The 10,000-nt window shown below is 41.0% G+C and overlaps 1 protein-coding gene and 1 long non-coding RNA gene across 2 annotated transcripts in view; both read right to left on the reverse strand.

Moving 5' to 3' along the window:
• stard10 (StAR related lipid transfer domain containing 10) overlaps positions 1–10,000 on the reverse strand; it is a 25,559-nt gene that overhangs the window by 6,433 nt on the left and 9,126 nt on the right. The gene's annotated exons all lie outside the window — the stretch shown is intronic.
• Positions 6,084–7,881, reverse strand: LOC134453533 (uncharacterized). The gene is made up of 3 exons (XR_010035640.1): positions 7,796–7,881; positions 6,776–6,841; positions 6,084–6,404 (listed from the first exon to the last, which is right to left on the reverse strand). It is a non-coding gene; the product is annotated as an uncharacterized LOC134453533 (long non-coding RNA).

Consider the following 10,000-nt stretch of genomic DNA (forward strand, 5'->3'; position numbering starts at 1 on the left):
TAAGTGTGTGTGTGTGTGTCTTTAAGTGTATGAGAGAGGGGGAGACAGCAGTGTCGCCATATTGGGCGGTTACCTGCCCAATTGGGCTGCTTGAGATGGCCGTCTACGGGTAAAAACTTAGCTTTATGCCCATAGAAATCAATACAATTTAATTGAAATTCTGCTGAATTTAGCACATTTTGGCAATTTTTGAGAACCTTTTGGGCAGGATTTGATCAGACACATCTGGCAACACTGGGAGACAGGATGTCTGGGTATCCCCTTCGGCTGAATATAAACGCCATTGATTGCCAACACTCTAAACTGCATTAGCGTGTGTGTGTGTGTGCGTGCGTGCGCGTGTGCGTGCGTGTGAGTGTGTGTGTGTGTGTGTGTGTACACTATTACATTAGCATTATATATATGGTAGCATTAAGGGGTTTGCCTTAAATTGCACACACAGGAGCTTACAGGAGATGGATAATACAGCTGACAAGATGGTGTGTGTGTGTGTGTGTGTGTGTGTGTGTGTGTGTGTGTGTGTGTGTGTGTGTGTGTGTGTGTGTGTGTGTGTGTGTGTGTGTGTGTGTGTGTGTGTGTGTGTGTGTGTGTGTGTGTCAGACTCAGACTGATTACTGTCAGCTGACACACAGAAGAAGACACGCACACAAGTCACAGTCCTGACTGTACACATGTCTGATTGTGTGTGTATGTGCGCTGTCAAAGCCTGGAGCCAGGCGATCTTTAAGTGTGTGTGCGCTCGCATACACACGCGCATACGCACGCGCATACGCACGCGCATACACTCCCTCTTCCATATCCTTTCTTTTTCTCTGTTTCCAAAACATTCCCGCTCATAGGCTACAAGCCACAATGCAGCATAGTACAACGCAATAGCAAAGTCAAACTCACTTCATGAACACACACACACACACACACACACACACACACACACACGAGAGGGAGAGGAGAGGGAAAAAGGGAGAGAGAGAGAGAAGAGAAAGACGTGTGTGTTCAAGTCTCCATATCCCATGCAAATGTCCTCCTCTAAGGGCACCTGAAAAGTGCACACGCACATACGGTACACATACACACCATACTCTGGATGACAGCATATGCACATGTATGGTAGCAAATATCATCATCTGAGGCTATCTTGCTTACACACACACACACACACACACACACACACACACACACACACACACACACACACTTGTATGGATGAAAATAACGTCACCTGGGCCCTGCCATGGCCAACCGGTAGGCCACTCCCTTGCCATGAGGCTGACCTGGGTTCGATTCCTGGCCCGGGTCCTTTGCCGACCCCTCCCCGTCTCTCTCCCAATTTTGCTTCCTGTCCACCTCTCACACTGTCCTAACAAATAAAGTTGAAAAATACCCCAAAAAATAAAAAATAAATAGAAATAATAATGTCACCTGAATGCTGGCCCTGTCACTCAGAAGACACACACACGCACACACTGCCGGTCTGCCTGCTAGTCTGCCTGCCTACCCGCCTGTCTGTCTGCCACTCTCTCTCTACCCAAGATGGAGTGAGACAAGAATGAGAGAAAGATGAATAAAGATACTGGGGAGAGAGGGGGGTAGAGAGGGGGGGATATGTGGGTGGGAGAGAGTCTGACGCACCAAGGCATACTTAATAACAAAGAAAAGAAGACAAGGGGTGTTCATGTGTGTGGGCAGGGAAATGCCTAGTGTGTGTGTGTGTGTGTGTGTGTGTGTGTGTGTGTGTGTGTGTGTGTGTGTGTGTGTGTGTGTGTGTGTGTGTGTGTGTGTGTGTGTGTGTGTGTGTGTGTGTGTCTGTACATGCATTTGTTTGGGAGCGTGGTTGCTTATATATGAGAGTGCATCTTTGTGTATGCGTGTGTGTGTGTGTGTGTGTGTGTGTGTGTGTGTGTGTATGAGAGTGTGCATGTGTATGAGAGTGTGCATGTGTATGAGAGTGTGTGCATGTGAGCGCGTGCATGTGTGTGTGTGGGCAGGGAAAGCCCTAGTGATTTTGAGGAGAGTCTGACAGCTAATAGTCCATGAGCCAGACCACCGATCGCAATCGAAAGGGTGGGCAAAGTCTTGTTGGTATTTTATTATTGCTATATATGTCCAGTTTATGAATTGGTATGATAACCTTTGCAGAACAGTAGCTTTATCATATTTATCATGCATTTCTTATTTGAACCATTTTACACTAAAAACGCCTAGGCTAATTTGCTAATATCTTGATAAATTGAACATAAAAATGACTGTGAGGTAAATATATTTATAGGAAAAGTTGTTACACAAAATTCTTAGATAGTTCAAAGGGCACGTTACACATATTTCCCACTTAATTTAGTTCAGGCCCCCATTTTCACTGACTTTTCATTTAAAAATGAGGGTTTATTTCTCAAGAGTGAAAAAAAAACTTCTATGCATCACCACACAATTTTCCCAGTACATTACAATACAGGTGGGTTTTATATTTCAAGTTTCCTTAAAAGTTATGTTTCATTATCCAAACAAAGTGTAATGTACTTAAATGTGAACTAATTTACACGAATTTGATATGTAGACAAAGACCTATTGGATAAAGCAGAGACTACACTTTTTACATCACTAAAGGGGGATTCATACTTGTCGTGACTGGCGCTACCCTCCTTCATACTTCACTCGCGACCTCACTCGCGACCTCACTCGCGCCGTCACGTGACCCAAAATGACGTCACACGCCGTGTCGTGAGCTGCCGTGGCGCGACGTCGTGCACCCCAGATATTTTGTAACTTGTCGTGCGCCACCAGCGACCATACAGGTAGGCAGACAAAGCAGGAGTTGCGAAGAGAGGCTACAACTACTGTAGGCTACTACAGAATGGATCATGCATCATTTTGAGGATAATAAAATGTCCTAGAGAGTTATTTTATCTTCTCTCTTAAATGTTGTTCAATGAAACAATTGTTTACTTTGTTCAGAAGCACGTTGTGTTCGGCGATATATTTAAAAATTCTGCCGCCAGAACAATGCTCTCACATGGTCTTGGAATGATCTGGCAATGTAGGCTACAACAAAAAATATATGTTTCAATGTGGTAAGTCACAAGTCAGACGTTCAGTAGCCCTACAGCAGCCGTGTTTGGCTTTCTATTTTATACATCCGTAGAACTCACGCTGCGAGTTGCGAAAGATACTGCCGTTTCTCTCATGAACAGCAGAGGGCACTTCCAACAATGCGAGCGAAAGCCTTCTGAAGTATGAATAGTCTGTCGCAAGTGATGACGTCATTAATGGTTCTCGCGCCACACGCGACAAAATGCGCACGTGAAGTATGCAGAGCCCTTAAGGGTGTTTGGAGAGGATAAAGTCACTTTTTGTACCATGCTGTTGTTGAGAGTGTACTACACTATACAATCCGGTGCCATGCACAGACATTTTTGGGGGCAGGTGCTCAAGGTGGGGGCGGGGGGCATGTGGAACTTCCAGTTTCCTTGCTAGGTTAGAAAAGGAGTGGGGGAGCCGTTTTCATTCGTGGGCCACTTCAAATTTTATAAAAGGCTGCACTATGAACACAAATCAGGATTTCCCCCTGCAGTTCAGGCCTATATTGAAAGTGGGCACCTTCACAACAGACTCCACCTCCTCTAGGTCCCCTGAAAACATAACTTCAATTTCTCTTGCAAATTAAATTTCTAAGAGTTCTTTACAAAACATGTACATGAACTATATTCCATGTGAAACTGCATAAGATTAAAATTACATCAGGGGCCGTAAACGGCCCTTGAGACATAAGTTAGATTCCCCACCCTTGTATTATAAACTATATTATATCAGTGGGAATTGTCACATGCTTTTGATCTCAAGAATTTCTACCGTAGATGATCATGCCAATATGGAACACATTGTGACAAAATAACAAGAACTTTCAAAAAGGGCCTTTTTTTCGTCCAATACTGCGAAGGGGCAGATGCTTTAGCACCACCAAGTCCGTTCCTAGATCTGTGCATGCCTATGATACAATCACTTGGGTTTGGAAAAGAGCAGGCCAGTAATGGGGAATAACAGATTACATGTTTCACTATTACATTATTAACAATCAAAAAAATGGAGAGTTGCATTCCCTTACAGTTACTGCTTCTGTGTCTGGTAATGAAAGTACATTTACTATGTGAAAATAAGTTAATTCATATGTTATGCTATTCTCAAATTTTGATCATTCCACACATTACCAGAAACCCAGAGAAAACACATAATGTGCATGCGTGTTGGTGTGGCAGTGGCTGTGTGTCTGTGCCTGACAGATGGAGTTGACTCTATGATTCTGCTTGCATTTGTCTCCTTCTTCTCAAATATCTACCTTCATCTGGCTGTCCCTGCTGGTAACTATATGCTGGTATATTGTCTGAGTTTCCCAAAAACACTTAAGTAGTAATAAGTAGTACTTAAGTATGAGGCACCCTTTAGACAATAGCAGGGATAGACATCAATTCAAGCTTATACAATACCTTTTCTTGGACATGCATGCTTGAACATAACACATGTGTGAGGAAAAAGGCCTATATACAATTTTAGTGGTGATGTGTATATTCCTGATATACTGACAAGGGGCCGCCTCATACTTAAGTTCTTTAACCTACAGTAATTGCATTTGCTGAAATTACTGTAATTGAGTACTTTGATGAGTAACTTGTAATTTCCAAAGTAGTTATTTAAATGGGTGATTTTATTTTTACTCAAATTACAATTTGGCCCAAGTATTTTACTTATATCTATCTTGAGTACTGAGGAAGGCAAAATTGAAATAAAGGGGAACATCTGTCAGACATGAAGGGGAATTGTGTGTTATTACCATTTACCATAAATGATCTATTTTGGACTAATCTATTGGATGACTCTAGGGCCCGCCGGCCCAATACCATTAGTCCGACAGCCCTAGACGGTACACAATAGAGTTGCAAGCAACTGGCTGAGAATAGTAGAGCACACACCAGGGACTAGATCTGAGGGAGTAGCAACGCAGCCTGAAAACTGTTTTTTAGAAGATATACAAGACTTATTATTTATTAACAAAACTTAGTCATGAATTTAATCTCTCAACTGGGAATTAAATGAAATCCACCAGACTATTTCCTTTGGTAGACTTCCCCGCCTTTGAAATTGAAGGTCCCAGACCCAAACACAATGAAATCCAGACCCCTAAATTCAGAGTAATGGGCTGTTGTATCAATGAGCTGACCCTCGGCCTGCAACTTTGCCACAACAGGGCACACAGAATTATGTTGTCACAATCAAAGACAGAGGTCACGAAGGGTGCTATTTAAGGAAAGCGATAGAAAGACAAACTGAAAGTAACTAACTTCTACTCAAATTACATTTTTAAAGTATTTTTTTTAACTTTTACTCAAGCACACTTTTAAAGAGGTAATTTTACTTCTACTTTGAGTAGAATTTGAACCAAGTAATGGTATGTTACTGTTTTTACTTAATTACATTCTTTAGTATTCTTTCTACCTCTGATGGCCTCCTACTGCAAATGAGCCTGGCAACAGGCCAATTCACTCTTGGCTGAAAACGCTCAACTACATTATAACCAGTGGCGGTTCTACCTTTTTTTAGGAACAGGGGCCACCATGGGGCCAAATGTAACCTTCAGGGGCCAACAGGGTCACCACCATCTGATATCCAGTGATGACGCGGCTTAGATAAACATCAATTGGCGACAAGGCAATACACATTATCCAGCAAGTGGCAAGAAAACATCATAGTCTTAATGAATTAAATTACCCATCATAGCCTCATTGTTAATAGGCTACCAGCCTTGCTGATTTTCTTGAGTGTATTGCATACTCTAATACATCATACCTACATATTGCTCATTTTTCAAACGTACTTTTCTACAGTATGCTGACAGGAAAGACCATCGACTTCTACGCTACTATCCAAATACACAAATGAATAATTCAGCTGGCCTATTCCTTTTCAAACTTAAATAAAACATTACGAATCAGTATCATTTGCAATACTTATTTTTTTATTCAATCTATGTGCATGAATGACACATCAAACATAACCAACAACATATAGATAGAAGCAAATAGCAGTGTTATTGTGGATGACACAGGACTAAGTAGTTTGATCATAAAATGCTTTGAAAAGCATGGGCTGGAGTATCATAACAACCTAGTCGGTCATGGCTATGGCAGAAATGCTGTTATGACTGGAAAGCACTCTTGCGTTTGCACACAAATTCAGGATGTGGCAAAATGTGCATATTATGTACATTGTAAGGTTCACCGCTTATATCTTGTGATTGTGGATAGTGTGAAATCACTGACTAAGGCAGGTTGTTTTTTAACTTTTGCATAAGTTGCACAATTTCTTGTCAGGATCTTACGTGCATACAGAATGGCAGGATGCTCTGGACGTCAAAATGTCTGCGGAGAAGCACATAGAAGAAATAAGTGAACATATCAAACATTATGCAAAGAAAACTTTTTTTCCTTTAAATTAAAATATTGAACTGAACACACCAGTGTGTGGTTACAACAGCAAGAGAAGAGAATGATTACCATTATGCCATCACTTATAAACATTTTAAATTGCTAAATTAATCTATGTATGCATGTCTGTCTGCAGATGTGTGCAAAATATTGGATCTGTGAAATGTGTATTATATGTGGCAAGACCATAATCTTCTTTTGGAAATCTAGATTAATGCAGTACTTCTACTCTAATATTGTTAAGCAATGAATAGTTGTCAACTGACAAACTTCAACAGGATACTGGCTGGGCATAGCCTACATACCATCAGGTCCAGGTGGAGCACAGCACAGCTGTTCTTCACTGGCTCCTCTGCTGCACTGGGACAGGTCTACAGAGCAAATGGAAAAATAAAACAATCACAGTTAGTGCAATTCACCTTGTCTGTAATATGTTGGTCACATGTAAGAGAGATACAACTTATAAATAACCTATAGTTCCAATTTAGTTATTTTATTTAATAAAATGCAAATAAGTAGGCTTTTACACCCATACAACACAGTATCATTACTTATGTGGCTGCTATTACAGCTTAAGCACTTAACTATTTTGTACTGTACTTATTAGGCTACCAAGTGGACTTGCTGTACAACTTATAGTAGGCCTAGGCATTTGGGTACTAAAACCAGTCTAGACCACTGAGCACTTCTCCTCGACACAATCTCAATGAATAATGCCATTTCCAGAGCAACACATGTAATTAGCTGTAGTCATCTCGATTTGTTGAACAAAAAGGTCAAAGTTATTGCCATCCAACAAACAAAATAACTACTTGTGATTGTGATGACGCTAGCCTAACAAGTGCAGTGGATTACTGTGCATATGCTTACTAAGCTATTTATTTTCTTTTTCAGGTTTTTAGGTCAGGTAGACACTGTATTCAGGGGCAAATCTAAGCAGACAGGCGAATTTAAACATTCTAACTTCTTTCTCATAAAGGACTAAACACAGGTAGCCTAAGTATAGGAAAGTGTGTTCAAATAGTGGCTATGTTTACACGTGAAATACAAGGTAGGCTATAACTTAACACAAACGAAGCTATACAAAAGGCTGCATGACCCAAGGCTAAAAGGCATTGCTAACGATGGTTGATTAGCATAATTCACACCTTTAATTATTTGCGATCTCTCTAGGAGTTAAATGGAGCGTTTTTATCATCACTTTCCATCTTCCACATTTGCAAACTTCTTCCAACAACAGGTCGGTTGGAAACAGACAATGATTAGAAAGTATGGGTGCAGTATCTAAACCTAAACCTTACAACAAACAAGAAGATTTGACTCACCAAATAACAAAGTCAGCTTGTTAAACTTCCATCTCGTTGCTGGCTGGCATTAAGTTTACAGAAATGTTGCTCCTCTTTGATTCGCGTGGAAGGGGAGTGGTAGCCGTTCATCACAAAGATTTTTTAAGGAGGCACGTAGAACTAGATTTTTAAGGAGGCACTAGATTTTTTTCAAGGAAGACTATTCAGTTGTATTGACGCAATCAGCGCACTGCCACCAACAGTTTGGAGGTGGAACTGCAGTGACCATTTAAAAATTCCCCACTTCTGGTTTTCTCGCCAGCTGATTGTCAGAGCAGGGGCCGTTCAGGGGCCAATCAAATTGGAGGAGGGGCCTCGGCCCCTGTGGCCCCGCCCCTAGATCCGCCCCTGATTATAACAACATTGCTAACAATGCAGGAAGTCTTAGGTAACCGATTAAGACTTGGCGACAATTTGGTGACAATAAGGTTATAACAGAGGGACTGCGTTACAACCTTAAAGCCAGCCGGTCGAGGTGCACCACATGACAGCCAGGGTACACCACGTGACAGTTTTCTTGAACTACTTGTACCCAGTGCGAATTTTCTAATGTAAGGGGGAAGAGGCTAGGGCTACAATAGAAAAATAATGTAAAGTAAATATAAAAAATAATCATAAAAACACAAAAGGACAGTGCAGGCCGTGGAAAGCTCAGAGCCTTAAAGCTCACGATGAGTTCAGAGCTCTTTCAAATAGTTTTTCATAAGCTGGGACAGGACTTGGAGCTGTCCATGGATGTATTCATGAAGCATTTAGGTGCCAACTCTACATAGCATCGACAAATACGTAGAACATACATACAACCCACTACCAGCTTTTCTGCACTCAGCATGGAGCGTGTGAATCAAGCCAACTTCCACCATGTGAGGACTGCCTCCTCATGCATGCTATGTTTGCCAACTATCAGGCTGGCATCTTGAGAGCAAGTCTTCAGCAGCATCCACAAATCCCAAGAACACTTGACCATGGCTGGGCCAACTATGAAAATGACCAGCTCACTATACAGTGAATGTGTCAATCTCCAGCCCCTGAGGCAGTGCTACAACTGATGTCTTGCAAGTGCAGCCATCAATGTAAACTGCAGGATTGCCAATGTCTGAGAAGTAGCTCAAAATGCACAACCCTCTAAAAACTTAAGACATGCGTATATCAGCATGAAGAGGATCATCATGGTGACATACAGTGAGGAGAATAAGTATTTGATCCCTTGCTGATTTTGTTGGTTTGCCCACTAATAAAGACGTGACCATTCTATAATATTAATGAGAAAATGTATTCTAATATAGAGAGACAGAACATCAAAAAGAAAATCCAGAAAATAACTTTGAAGAATATATTTTAATTGATTTGTATTCCATTGTCCTGCAAGTTTAATAATAAAAAGAAAACGATTTCATATGTTGTCATTTTTATCACATTTTCTCATTCACATATAGCTTAGGTGATTCTATTAGGTCTATTGGTATGGTCTAACAACCTTTTTGGGGTCTTGATTGAAGGGAAAGCATCTCTGAGGAAATGTAAGCACCCTGTGTGGTCAACAAACTGCATAATAACAAAAAACAACAATAGAGTTTTCACGTTTCTGTTTTACTGGTCCACCATTTCAACGCATGATCTTTCACTTACTACCTGTTTGCAGCCATGTTAATGCATAGGCTATGGTTATCACATGTTAATATGTGTTTGTTCATTATGTTTTTTGGTGTTGTTTTGCTGTCGGGGATAAAAGTAAAAAAGTAAAAAATCGGATTTCTTATGTTATCCTTTTTATCACATTTTGTCATTCACACATTGCTGAGGTGATTCTATTAGGCCTATTAGTGTGGTCTAACAACCCCTGTAGGGTCTTGATAGAAGGGAAAGCATCCCTGAGGTAATTCAAGCACCCTGTGTGGTCAACAAACTACATAATAGTAAAGAACCACAATACCGATTTTCACATTTCCATTTTACTGGTGCACCATTTCAACACATGATAACTACCAAAAAGCTACCTGTTTGCAATGGTTATCATGCCAAAATGTTTACTTGAGATGTCCAAGAAGTCAAAAAAACAGATTAGAACTTGCCCACCCGTTCGATTGCGAGAGGTCAATTTTTTGGGTCCTGGCTCAAGGCCTATAATGCCACCCACACAAGCACATACATACACACACTGATGCACATTGCTCTTTTGTTTTG

Source organism: Engraulis encrasicolus, chromosome 8 (genome assembly GCF_034702125.1).
Source record: "Engraulis encrasicolus isolate BLACKSEA-1 chromosome 8, IST_EnEncr_1.0, whole genome shotgun sequence".
Classification (NCBI taxonomy): Eukaryota; Metazoa; Chordata; class Actinopteri; order Clupeiformes; family Engraulidae; genus Engraulis; species Engraulis encrasicolus.